General features: G+C 39.2%; 1 long non-coding RNA gene across 2 annotated transcripts in view; it reads left to right on the top strand.

The window, feature by feature from the left end:
- LOC104864961 overlaps window positions 1-13,560 on the top strand; it is a 152,929-nt gene that overhangs the window by 96,733 nt on the left and 42,636 nt on the right. Inside the window, exon 3 of one of the 2 annotated variants that reach the window (XR_781023.3) lies at window positions 1,469-1,575. The exons of the other annotated variant lie outside the window; for it this stretch is intronic. This is a non-coding gene — a long non-coding RNA (uncharacterized LOC104864961). The remainder of the gene's footprint in view (window positions 1-1,468; window positions 1,576-13,560) is intronic. 2 annotated transcript variants of the gene reach the window in all.

Raw genomic sequence — 13,560 nt, 5'->3', positions numbered from 1 at the left:
AGTACATAGCCTGGGGATTTAGCTCAGTAAAAAAGCATTATTAGTACATGTTTGCAGTACATAATGATTTAATGATTACGTTCACTATAGGGACTTATTATATGTACGTAACACATTTCAATTTTTTTGATAATTGTGACTTTAAAATGATTGTTGCATTCAGTGAGCACTCTCTTTAAGATTCTTTGTCAGGGGAATGGTAGGGGAAAGGAAATAAGGGAAAGAAAAAAATAGGAGAAAATGAAAAAATGGAAATAAAATGTTTGTAAATGGGGGAGGGGAGGAGGGGGTGAAGGGAGGGCAGGGGTAAGGGGTATTTTTTGTAGAACTGACAAGCTGATTCTAAATTCATATGAAAATCCAAATACCTTAAAATAGCCAAAATAAATCTGACAAAGATTTTTTTTTCCTCATTGAGTTTATTGGTACATTTTAGGTATAGAGTACAGTTACATTCATCATTGGGATCTTGTGCCTTTACATGACAGGTCTTGGTTCTCATTTTTTCCCCTTGTCCCTGCCCTCCCTTCACCCCCTACCCTCCCCATTTGCAATCACTTTATTTCCATTTTTTCACTTTCTCATATTTTTTCTTTTCCCGTAATACCTTTCCCCTTTCCCTACACCTTTAGCCCTTTTCTTCCTATTTCACGTTGTCAATTATATCATTAGGATCTTATGTACTATTATAGTTTTTCACACCAGAGAAACTATTTGGTATTTACACGTGTGACTTATTTGTTTCACCTAGGAGTATATCCTCAATATGTATCCACTTTCCTATGAATGAATCTAATTTCTCATTCTTTATGGCTGAGTAGTATTCCATTTTATAGAAAAACCACATCTTCTTTATCCAGTCTCCTACTGATGGCAAATGGGCTGTTTCTGAGTTTTAGCTGTTACAAACTGCACCGCTATAAACATAGGTGCACATATATCACTGTGACTTGATTCTTTTAATTCTTTTGGAAAGATACCCAGCAGAGGGATGGCTGGGTCAAATGGAACCTCTGGTCCCAGCTCTTTGAGGTATCTCCATATTGATTTCCATAGTTACACATCTTTTGTTTAAAAATCCTTAAATCTTTCCTATGTTTATGTTATAGGAGTGTTATTTTTAAAATTTCTGATTAAATATAGAAATACAATAGATTTTTATGTATTGACCCTGTAACCTAAATGTTACTAAATTTACTTATTGATTCTAGCAAGAATTGTGATAGATTCAGGGCTGGAGATTTAGCTCAGCGATTCGGTGGCCTGCCTTGCAAGTGCAAGGACCTGAGTTCAATCCCCGGTACCAAAAAAAAAAAAAAAAAAAAGAAAAAAAATTTTTTGATAGATTCTATTGATTTCCTATATAACTACTTGTACCAAGAGAGAATAAAGATGATTTTATTTGCTTCCTTCTAATTTAAGCATTTTTTTCTTTTCTTTTCCCTTTTCCTTTGACTGCACTTGCCAGACTTCCATACAGTGTTGAACAGAACTGGGGAGAATGAGTGTAACTGTCTGATTTCTGATCTTACCAGGGATGCATTCAGGCTTTCAGCACTAAGTATGATGCTTAAAGTAAGTATGTAGCTTTTGTCAAGGAGGAATTTCCTGCCTATTCTCCTGAGAGTTTTAAACAATTTGGAATGCAGCCGTGGATTTAGCTCAGTGGTCCTGCACCTGCTTCGAAAGCACAAGGTCCTGAGTTCAATCCCCAGTACCAGAAAAAAAAATTAGGAATGGATGTTAGATTTTATCAAATGCTTTCTTTGTATCTACTGACATGATGGTTTTTTATTTTTTCATTTGTTGATATTATAAAGTATCTTAACTTAATTTTCAATGTTAAACTAACCCTGCATTCCTGGGATAAAGTCATGATGTATTATTCTTTCAATACACTGTGAAAACTTCAGGGTAATGTTGGCCTCATAGGATGAGTTGGGAAGCAAATACTTTCTGTTTAATTTTTTCTTTGGAAGAATTTGTATAGAATCTCTATTATGTCTTACTGAGTGTTTGATAGAATTTACCTTGGAGCTATCTGGGGCTGGAGTTTTCTTCATGGAAAGATTTTTACTATAATTTCAGTTTCAAGTGGATACAGCATTATTCAAGTTATCTGTTTTCCTTAAGTACATTTTTATATTAAATCTTTTCAGGAGTTTTATATTTCATCTAAATTGCTGAATTATTAGATACAAACTTACTTTTAATATTCCATTATTGGCCTTTTAATATTTACAGAATAATAAATGCAACTCTACTCTTCTATTCCTTATTTTGGTGATCTGTGTCTTACCTCTTTTCAGACCTTACTTGTCAGTTTGATTTAGTGATTTTCTCAAAGAACCACCTTTTGATTTGGCTGATTTTTCTACTGTTTTTCTGAGTTTTTATTGGACAAAATAATATCTTTAGAGACAAAAATAAAGGGCAGAATGATACAAACTCTGATAGTTTCTGATAGATTCTGATCTTGGTTCTGATACAGTTTTCTTTTTTGTTTAAACTTGTGCTTAATGCATAGCAGGTGCCCAGTGAGCAGTGGCTCCTTCTCTTTCTGTGACCTTTACATCAGTATTTTAATGTTTAGAAATCACCTTAATATACCCCATACACTCCACTGGCCATTCCCTATTTAGTATTTTGTTTGTGAAGACTTATAAATTTATTAACAAATAAATTGTCTTGGTTATTTGATTACCTTATACTAATTTTGGTGAAGCCATTTTTCTTTCTTTTTTTTTTTTTGGTACCGAAGATGGAACTCGGGTCCTTGTACTTGAGAGGCAGGCACTGGAAACACTAAGCCAAATCCCTGGCCCTGAGAGTTTTTTTTTTTTAACTGATTTTCAATCTGTGGTTTGTGATCTGTTAGTGAGTCATGAAATCAGTAAGGTGAGTCACAACCAACTTCTAAGAGATAAAATAAAATAGAATAAAAGAATCAAAAGGCCTCACATAAATAGTAGGAGTAATGTCTTGTGAATGTATTTATGGGAGATCACTAGAAACTTTACAAAACACTCTACTAGATATCTAATGACCATTCATTTGTTTGATGCTCTAAATTCCCATAATGAATGCATTTTACGTCCTCACTGCATGTTATAAATTTGACATTTCTAAACAGTGCTCTACATAGAATAAAAAGATAAATAGGGCTGCTGCGTATGGTGGTGTATGCTTGAATACCAGTACTTGGGAAGCTGAGGCAGGAGGATCCCCACTAGTTTGAAATCAGCCTGGGCTACCTAGTGAGTTCAAGGCCATCCTGAACTACATAGCAAGACCTTATCTCAATAAGCAAAAAAACAAAACAAAACAAGCAAGCCCCCAAAAGATAAATAGCCCTGTGATCCAGAAGGTTCAGGTCTTGAGGAATTAGAGTGTTTTACTACACTTCTAAGTTTTCAACATGCAACTTCTATTTTAAAATACTTGGAGAAGTTAAAAACCTTTTAATTCTTATGAAGATGAGCAAATTTATTTTGAAAAATTTTAAATTTGAAACACATTACCCTGTCTTTTCAGTTCTCTTCTGATTATTTTAATGTGCATTTATACATCCTAACTGCTCATTAAAAGAGCATGAATTTATGTTTGGGGTCAAAGATTTTGTTATAAAGATTCCTTGTACATAGTGATAATTGCCACTCTTTAGGAGTGTTACAGCTATAGTATCCGACTGTTAATATGTAAATAGCTTGATGTAAAACAGTGTGATAGTTTATATCACAGGAACTTTCCCAATGACCACAACTGATAAAAAGGGGAGTGTCTTACTTGTTCAGGCACTGTGCTGATTCCAAAGCGGGCAATTTCTGTGTTAAATGGTGGAGTACAGTATTCAGAAGGAAGAGTGGAGGCTGGCTATCCCCCTTGCAGTCATGTTGAAGGTTTCTATCAGCAAAGCTGAGTGTCAGCTGGGACACAAGCAGTGCTAGGTCTAGAAGGTGCTCAGACAAGGGCTGTGTCCAGGACAGCTGGATCTGGAGGGGTGAGGACCCTAGAACCAGAGTGTCAGAGCTACAAATGATCTTGAACATCTACTAGAAGGCAACATCCAGTTTACAGAGGAAGGTACCAAAGTTTAAGTGGTGACTTTCCCTAATTATATAATGTGGGTTACAAAACTTGGATCTTTCTCTGACAACAATCTTAGCTTGATCCAAAAGTTTCAGGAGATGAAGACTGTAAAGGGACCAGACACGCAGAGGAGGGAAGAGCATACACAAATACACAGTAGTGGATGTTCAGATACAAGGGCAGGGGGTTGGGCTGCCTTTCATGGTCAAAGAGCGAAGCTTGGATGACACAAATCCTGCCATCCAGAAAACTGGCACATGGAAGATAAGCCCACGCAAGCTCAGTGCGAAGCAAAGAATCACGGAACTGGAAGCCACCTTTGCTGTGACAGGAGCTCAGATCAGGACACGAACACATCCCTGTCTGCAGGGAAACCTGACTAAGGAAGGAAGACGAATCCCTAAGGTGTGTGGTTCTGACTTCAATGATAAGAGCAAAGAAAGTTCTGGATGGTGGGTACCAGAGGCAGCAAATTTCTTCTGTCCTACAGAATGGCCAGATAAAATATAGGGTGCCCGCTTAAGTTCAAATTTCAGTTACTCATGACTAATGTTTTAGCATCAGTATGTCCTGTGTCATACTTTAACGATGAAACACTATAACATAACATAAAATAACCAAATATTATCGCAGAATATCTGAAATTCATCTTTAAGTGGGCAGCTTGTGTTTTTATTTCTAAATCTCATTACTCTGCCATCACAGCTAGTCGGAGGAAATGTGATTGCTCTCTAGTGACAGAGCTTCAGGAGAAGGTATTTTGGAGCTGCCCAGCTCTCCTGAGCATCTCGACCCCCTACCTGTACTGGCACACATCAACTATCCAAGCCTTTTCCACAGTCACACCTTGGCAGTTCTCAGTCTAAGTAGGTCGTAGTTTTACAAAGGACTCCATTCCGAAGATGGTTTTCAGGCTGGATATTCCGATTTCTACGTATCCCTCTCAGTTTTACGGAGGATTTAAAGTTCACAAAGGGGTTACAGAGGCTGCAGATGGAGAAAAGATTGTTTCCAGTGTGGAAAGGCTATGGGATGATCAAAGCTTGCAGAAACTTCCTGCCCCCAGTAAGGAGCAGCTGCAGCATTGCTTAGAGACAAAACGCTGGCTTGACTGATACAAAAATATGTATGAGAGATGCGAGGGGGTTTAGTCTAAGTTCTAATTATCAAAAGGAAAACTGGTATGCAACAAGCGAAACTTGGTAAATAAGCATAAGAGTTACCGGGGCTGCTGGAAGGGCCATACTGGAGTATTTCTTGCAGCACGGCTTGTGGCAGATAACAGAAGGAAAAAATGGAACATCTGTCTCAAGGTGCATGGTTGAGTGAATCATTATAGAGTTGCACTATGGAATATTGGATGATTGTGGCTGTTATCAAACTTGATAACTAGGTAAAACCATAGGTCCTAATCTGAAGGGATAGCTGTATGCTAAGTGAAAAAAAAAAAGGCTAGTGTACATAATGTAATTGTTGCAATAAAAAAGAATGAAAATAAGAACTGAGATTCCTCAAGAAGAACCAAAACCTCGAGAAGTGCTGTGTATACTCACACAAACATTTGTGGGAAAAGTGTGAGATTGTCAGATCACCTGGAGTGACATGGGACTTGACGAGAGGGAGCTGGTGGGAAGATGATTGGCCTTTTGTTTGGGCCTCTCTGAGTTCTTTGACTTGTTACAAGTGTGTGTTTTTGTTAGTTATGAGATTAAAAATGCATGTCTATTAAAATAAAATTTGTATGATATGTCGATTTAAAATTCATCAAAGAACTTTTTAGAAAAGCAGACTCATTTCCAAACTCTTCTTTATTTCACTCCACACATTAGAAATATAGTTCAATTCATAAAATTTTTAGTTGACAATTTTTCTAGGAATGAATTTTGAGGGGACGATATTGAGGACCGAACTGGGCATTTGCTCTGAGCTACATCTGCAGTCTTTTTTTTTGGAGACAGGGTCTGGCTGTATCATTAAATTTGAACTTGTGATCGTCCTTCCTCAGCCTCGCAGAGTGCGTGGACTACAGCTGTGTTCCACCATGCCTGGCTAGGAGTGTACTTTTACACTGTGATAGATTTGTACTTTTTCTTCAGGGAAGCTAAGCAGAAGCAGGATTTTAGTTCATTGGAGAAAATGCTAGATGTTTTGATGAAGTGGAGCTGAGTTAATGGCAACAACAGGAGCTTTCCCAAGAATCTGAGTAGGAGAACTCAGGATCAGCTTCGGCATAGTTGCCTGAGCAGTTACTCTGGGTATCTTGCCCATGGTGAAGAAGTAGTGCATGTTTGCCTATAACTGTAAATCTTATTTTTAGTGATGTTTTTATTCTCTGCTCATCTCATTTATTTAGCCAACTTCTGAAAGCCAATTTTTGAGCTTTCTATTCTCAGTTTTTGAGCATTGTGATTGATCACCGCTCACCTTTTGTCCAGCACATGTGTGGATGTTATCCTAAGTGTGCTGGGCCTTCCCTTCAACTGCCCTGAGTTCAGTACATAGACACAGGCTCCAGGAGGAGGGAGGAGGATGCAAATCTGCCCTGCTTCATATTTATCTAAGGATAAATTCAAGTAAACATTTCAGAGAAGTGTGTGAGCAGAGGGTCAGAATGGCACTCCCCGCTTGAATCCTAAACTGGAGCTAGTTCTGCTTGGATTGTGAGTTCTCTGAGAAATGTCTTTGTCATTCCTAAAGGGAAGGCCGAAAAAAAATGATCAATGTGTTCCATAACATATGTTGGAGGGAAGGAAGAAGAAAGGAAAGGAGGGTTGGAAGGGAAAAGGGGGAGGGGAGGGGAGAGAGAGACGGAGAGACAGAGAGAGGGGGGGGAGAGACAGAGAGAGGGAGACCTTCCCCAGAATAACAACTGAGCAAAAATTTACTGCTCTGTTTTCTTAATCTAATGGTGACCAAACCCAATGAGCCCAGACATAAAGCAGAACTAGTCTGCGAGCCAATACTGATTCATATCAGGGATAGAGGGAGGCACCGGTTTAGCAGGAAAACAAAACAAGAAAATAAGAACAAAAATAAAAAATTCCTGACTTGAATTTTCTCTGGACTCTGTAGCAGCTGGTGTTGAGAGCTCAGGAGGGCAAGGCCATGTAAATCTTCCCATCTGAGCAGTGCTGTGCTTGGCAGAGGACAGTCCATGGCTGGCATTCAGAGCGTGTAGAAGAAAGGAAGGAAGGAAGGAGCCAAGAGAACCTCTCTGGGCCCATTACCTCATGTTCAGGGGAAGGGCTGGGCCAAAGGCACTCAAAGGCCTCTTTCACCATCAACCCTGTGTTCCCACATCTTTTTTGTTTTCTCTTGACTGTTTCCAAGCTCACAAATTTCTCTGTAGCCATCACTTCTTTGAAATCTTCCTTCCTTTTTCTGCCCTCTCCTACGTGCTTCAGGCATTGACCAAGTTCTCAGGGTTTCTCACCTCTGCTTTGGTTGCTTATTATATTTAGATCTTGGGAGGACACATAAATAAAGGCATTGATTAGCCAGTCAAAGTCATGGACACTAAAATTTTCATATTAGTATACAGCTCAAGTATCAGAGAAAAGATCTGTGAAATTTAAAATTTTAATGCTGGTTCAAAAAAAATGCAGTAGACTGTGACTGTTGCATCAAGTCCCTTTCTCCATGAAGCCACATAAAGCTGCTTCCGAAGACAGTGACAACCAAGTTTGATTTGGTTTGGAGGCTGGCAGTTGGCCAGAGAAATTGCTCCCTCCAAGACATCCACAGAACTCAGGAGAACTCCACGTGTTTCTTAACAGAAATAAATTCATTCTCTATTGCCCGACCAGGGCCTAATCCTTATTTAAAGATTGAAATAAAATGAAAAAAAAATGTATTAATTAGGAAGTGTTATTTTACAAAGAATGTTTCAGCCCCTCAAGATTTTTTTCCCCTTACAGGCACAGAGATGAGGATATTTTAAAATAGACCACAAAAGAATTACCCAAATATTTCTCTAATTTCTACCTTATTTTTCAGAGGAAGATGTCCATGTCAAGGAAGTAGAGAAGTAACACACACACACACGCACACGAACACACAAATACACAGCCTTCTGACGTGATTGTCACTAGATGGACCAATGCTTTTGTCTTCAAGTTACAGGCGATCCAACTAAATTTGGCTTTAACAATTTATTTGCTTAGTATAAAAGCATAATTTTAACATAGAAATCTCATGGTTTCAATTTTATTAGTAAGAACACAGTTTCCCCCATCTCTCTACTCTGGTTTATTTTCTTAAGATAGCTATTCTCAAGATCTCAAATGGCTACCCTTGCTCTAGGCCGTGCATGATGACAACAGAAAAAGGAATGGTTCTCATTGTATTGTGCTCCATTTTAAGAGAAAGGGTGAGTCTCCCTGAAACCTTGAACCAACTCTCCTGCTTTCATTGGTCAGAATGGATCACACATACTTATCTATGTAAACTATCTTCTTGATAAGGGAATAAAACCACGATTGGCTTAGACCTGTGCTGTTTTATTGAAATACAATGTGGGCCAGGTATATAATTTAAACTTTTCAAACAGTCAAGAAAGAAGAACTAAATGATACTAGTTCTAGTAATGTATTTTATTGATACCATTATATCCAAGGTATTATTTCCACATATAACTAATATAACAAATGATTAATATTATATTTGCATTTTTGTATTCCCCACACTAACTGCAAAGAATATTTTGTAGTCACAGTGTATATCTTAATTTGAATTACCCACATTCCAAGTGAACAATAGCACACGTGGTTATTGACCTGGCAGTGTGTGTCTGAGCCTAACAACGTGACTGCCAAGATGTTGGGAAAGAGTTCAGAGCCTGAAGTCATGGCTCCTCCAAAGAGGGTAGACAAAATAGGAACAGTCTTAGTACCAGGGATTTAGCTCAGTGGTTCTGCCACCTGCCTAGCAAGCAAAAGGTCCTGAGTTTGATTCCCAGTAACAACAACAACAACAACAACAACAACAACAACAACAACAACAACAAACAAAAACAGAAAGAAAGAAAAGGAACAGTCTTAGGGAAAAGAGGAATGATGGCTACTGAGCTCCATCTTTCTTCTTTCCTGTCTCTATTCCCATAGCTCCTACTTGGGGAAAGGCATACCACCTACTTCATCACTAGGAGAAATATGAAGTCATTCTAAACTCCTTTGTTTTTCTTGGCTCTCCAACACAAGTCACCCAGTTCTGTCATTGCGCCTCTTAAATTTTATGACATGGCCATGATGACATGGGGTTCTCCATCACAGTCTCATCTGAGTCTGATCACATTACTGGCTTCTAGAAGTTTCCTCAGTTGCTCCCAAAGATTTCAGGATACAGTTCAAATCCTTTAGTGCAGAACATATTAGCATGCTCTGCCTTATTCTCACAAGCATGCCAGCTCTGGCCATGAGGGAACTGTGTAGAGTTCTTAGAATGTCTTGCCTCCATTCTTTTTATGCATGATTTCCTGTCTTCAGACCAATTTCTCCCTTCTTTTTCTTACCTTCTTCCATGATCCTCTTCTTGAGAAGCTTCTTGCTTCTCTCCCCCGTAGTGCCTCTCCTAAACATCCTGTGCATCCTCTGCTCTGGTACACACTGTGTTTGAGTAGAATCGTGCTGGCTGTATGCTCTTTTCGTTAGATAGTGAACTCCCTGAGTGCAGAGTGGCTCTGATTCCTGTAACCCCACTGCATAGAGCATAGGGCCTGCTTAGCACATAGTGAATGTGTAGCATAACCCTGGCAAAGTGAAGGCTCAATGTCTATCAAATCAATAAATGAATAAATGTGAGACAGAAGAGAAGGTCTCATTGCTCTTCAAGAAGTACATTTTAAAAAGTCTTTGATGGCCAAGGCTGTCCCAAATGCCCAGCAACCAGCAATAGCTACATCAGGCATCCTATGGCCACTCTTGGAAACTATTATTTTGGCTGTGGATCCATTCCAGATGATTCCACCCTGAAGCTTCTTTGGACAACCCCACCCCTGTGCATCTGTCCTCAGTTCAGTCCATGAGGAATGCCTCTCCATGACCAAGAAAGTCTGTGCATGTATGAGCCTGCCTTTTTTCCTGTATAAGCATCCTCCTCCTATCTTTATAGGATCAGTCTGTTCCCCTTAATGCTGCAACATAAGTCCTAATAATTCTTCTTTTGGATGGCATATTTTTAGCTATTCATGATGTCTATCTTGAGTAGAGCAGGCTGAGCTGGTATACTAAAATGTGGTAATACTTATAATGCCAGCAGCCATGGCTTGTAGCACAGAGCACAGTTAGCAGCCAGAGAAGGATAGAGAGCAAAGAATTGCTGGGAGCTGCTAGGTTGGTTGCTAGGACAGCAGTGAGGAGGGCTACTAACCTAGAATGGATAGCAGCTGGCATTTAACTCTCAGGGCTATTAACAATGAAAGAAGTACACTTTGCCCATTCATGATTGTTATCCAAATTGAGCAAAGGAATCCTCATTGATGGCAACAAACTGATGGATGAAGTCTAGTCTCCTTTCCAGGTGTTTTCCATTTACGTTTGAAAGACAGTCCTTTCATCTTCCTGCCCAGTTTTCTAGGGCAGCTACAAGTTAACACCAACAGCATGGATTAAACAGTAGAAATATACTATCTTACAGTTTTGCAATCCAGAAGTAAAAATAAAGGTATTGGCAAGGTTGTCTGAGTGCTGTGAGGAGAATCTATTCTGTGCCACTCTCCTAACTTTGGTAGGTTCAGGCATTCATTGGTTTGTAGATGATACCCTCTCTGTGCATTCTCATCACTTTTCCTCTGTATGTGCCTGTCTCTGCCCAAATTTCTTTTTCTTATAAGGACAGTGGGCAAATTGGATTAGAACCCCCCTAATGACTGTATCTTAACTCAATCATCTGCAGCAGTATGTAGGCATCTATTTTCTGATAACATTCAGTTCAGAGGTAGTGAGAGTTAGGACTTCACCATTTTTGGGAGGAGTGCAATTCAGCTCATAATAGAAATCATAATTTAAGGCAGGTTTGTGTTGCTTTGTAACAAGTCACCACAGATGTAACCACCTAAAGTACACATTTACTATCTCATGACTTTTAAGTGTCAGGAGTTCAAGCCTAGCTCTGTGTGCTCTCCTGCTCATTTTCTTCAGGCTGCAATCAAGGCATTCATTGGCTGGAATGTGTTCTTATTGGGAGGGCCTGGGGAAGAATCCACTGTTATGGTCCTTTGGGTGGTTGGCACAATTCACTTTCTTGTAGCTGCATGATTGAGGGCCCTGGTTCGTACAGGGCCCTGCTGTTCACCACTGGAACGTCTGCTTCCCCGTAAATTATGAAGATGGAGATGAGCTTCTTTCTGCCTCTGAGTGGAACTGCTCCACCGTTCTCCTCCACTGTCGTTCTCTCCTTCTCCCTCCCATCACAAAGTGACATACAGTCGTGGGTCCCTCCCACCTTCAAGAGAAAGGGACTATACATGGGTGTGAGTCATTAAAGTTTACCTCAGTGTGTCCACCGTCATAGATATTTCAGTCACTTTGGCTCCTTAATTGTCTTAGAGCTGCTGTGATCTACTTTTTTTTTTAATTTCACAAAATACACCAAGGGGCAGAGTTGGTGATGGTAGTTCATACTCAAGAGACCCAGCAGCCCCAAAGGACAGCATAATATAAAAAATGCAATTGAAAAAAAATGGAATTGAGTGAATTTTAATTTAGTATTAAATTTTGTGATTTATTTAAGCACAACATTTAAATTGTACTTATTCAAAGCAATATTCGGTATTAAAATAATTATATGTAAATGGTAATAGTAATAGCTGATGTGAGTGCTGGCCATGTGCCAAGGACCATTCTGATTCGCTTAGCCTGTGCTACCCCATTTCATCCCGTCACTGGCCTCTCTGGTGAGAAAGAGCATTCCCATTTTATAGATGATACTGAGGTGTAGAGAGTCCAGTGAAATGTTCCAAAAGCACACTGTAGGGAGCAGCTCATCTGTAGAAGATTTCATCAAGATCCCAAAAGACTGTTTAATGGCTGCTTTATTAAGCTTGACTGGCTGCCCTTGTTTAGCTCCTTATCAAAGGGTTAGGGTATACACCACTAGCATTGACTCTCTGGTTCTTTTAATCTCCTGCCTGCCTTCTTTCCTTCCTTTCCTCTCTGCATTCCTCTTTTTTTTTTCCTTTGCAGTAGCAGAAATTGAACCCAAACACTCTACCACTAAGATGGATCCTGATCTCTTTTTATCTTTTTTATTTTGAGACAGTATCTCTCTAAATTGCCCAGGCTGTCCTTGAACTTGTGATCCTTGCGCCTCAGCTTCTTGTGGAGCTGGTATTATGGGAATGCACTACTGTTCCTGGCCAACCTTTCTTTCTGATCGATCTAGTCTTCATAAATGATTAACCCATTCAATCAAATTATAGAAAAAGGTATAAACAGAACTGACAAGGCAAGAGGAACCCAGCTGTACTTAGAATTCATCTGGAATATTCAAGTGGTTCTCTTTAAGTTTTGCTTTACCCAACCATGATACTCTTTGTTTTGCCTCTGAATATTCAAGTTTGATAATATCGGAGAGCTATTCTACTCAGTAGTCAAAATATCTGTCAACATAGAAGAATATTTTATTTTAGGAAAACAATGGCAATAAGCAGAACTGGAAGCTTTAATTTCCACAAGACGTTTGTGATGAGAAATGTTTTAGGGCACTTGTATTCTTGAAGCAATGATAGTGACCAGATGGGTGAATGAAGATTTGTGGATACCAAGAATGTAAACGCAGGCAGAGCAGTCCGGCTGGCCACTGCCGTGCGGCCTGACCTCCCCTGCAGATCTGCTCTTTGACTCAGTTTGACAGTTTTTAATCTGAAATCTCACAATGAGAAGGAATTATTAAAATTCTGTGAAGTCTTTCTATCACTTACATATATCATTTATATGTGTGGCATTTTCTGATAGATAAAATTGGACAATCTGTTCCTCAACCTCTTGCACGTGTGATAACAATGATGTAATTCAGGATCTACTTGAGGATGTAAAACTTTTAGGAGAAAACCAGAACAACTGTTTTTGTGTATATGTAAAATAGCAACGTGGGACATTTTATTTCCAATGCAAGCGAGACGTCATTCAGGTACTACCAGTTTCCGTACTTATTTATACATTCTCTGACAATTGGGATTCAAGTAGTAACATATTTTTTTAAAAGAAGAAAATGAACTCATTATAGTGTTTATGCAACACTAAAAGCTACTTCTTGCTGTTTAAAACACAGGTGTTATTTTTAGGCATTTGGCAGTGCCTAGAAGTTATGATCATTGTTGCCTTTATGTACCATCAAAATAGTGTCATCTTTACTTTCTCTTTTCTTCCTCACTCATGCTTTAAAAGAGAAAGAAAAGGCCGGGGATTTGGCTCAGGGGTTCTGCTGCCTGCCTTTGCAAGCGCAAGGGCCCAAGTTTGATCCCCGGTACGAAAA

The sequence above is a fragment of the Fukomys damarensis genome, unplaced genomic scaffold (assembly GCF_012274545.1).
Source record: "Fukomys damarensis isolate Sample0158 unplaced genomic scaffold, DMR_v1.0_HiC HiC_scaffold_4, whole genome shotgun sequence".
In the NCBI taxonomy this organism is placed as follows: Eukaryota; Metazoa; Chordata; class Mammalia; order Rodentia; family Bathyergidae; genus Fukomys; species Fukomys damarensis.
This window is presented reverse-complemented; position numbering and strand designations above follow the sequence as displayed.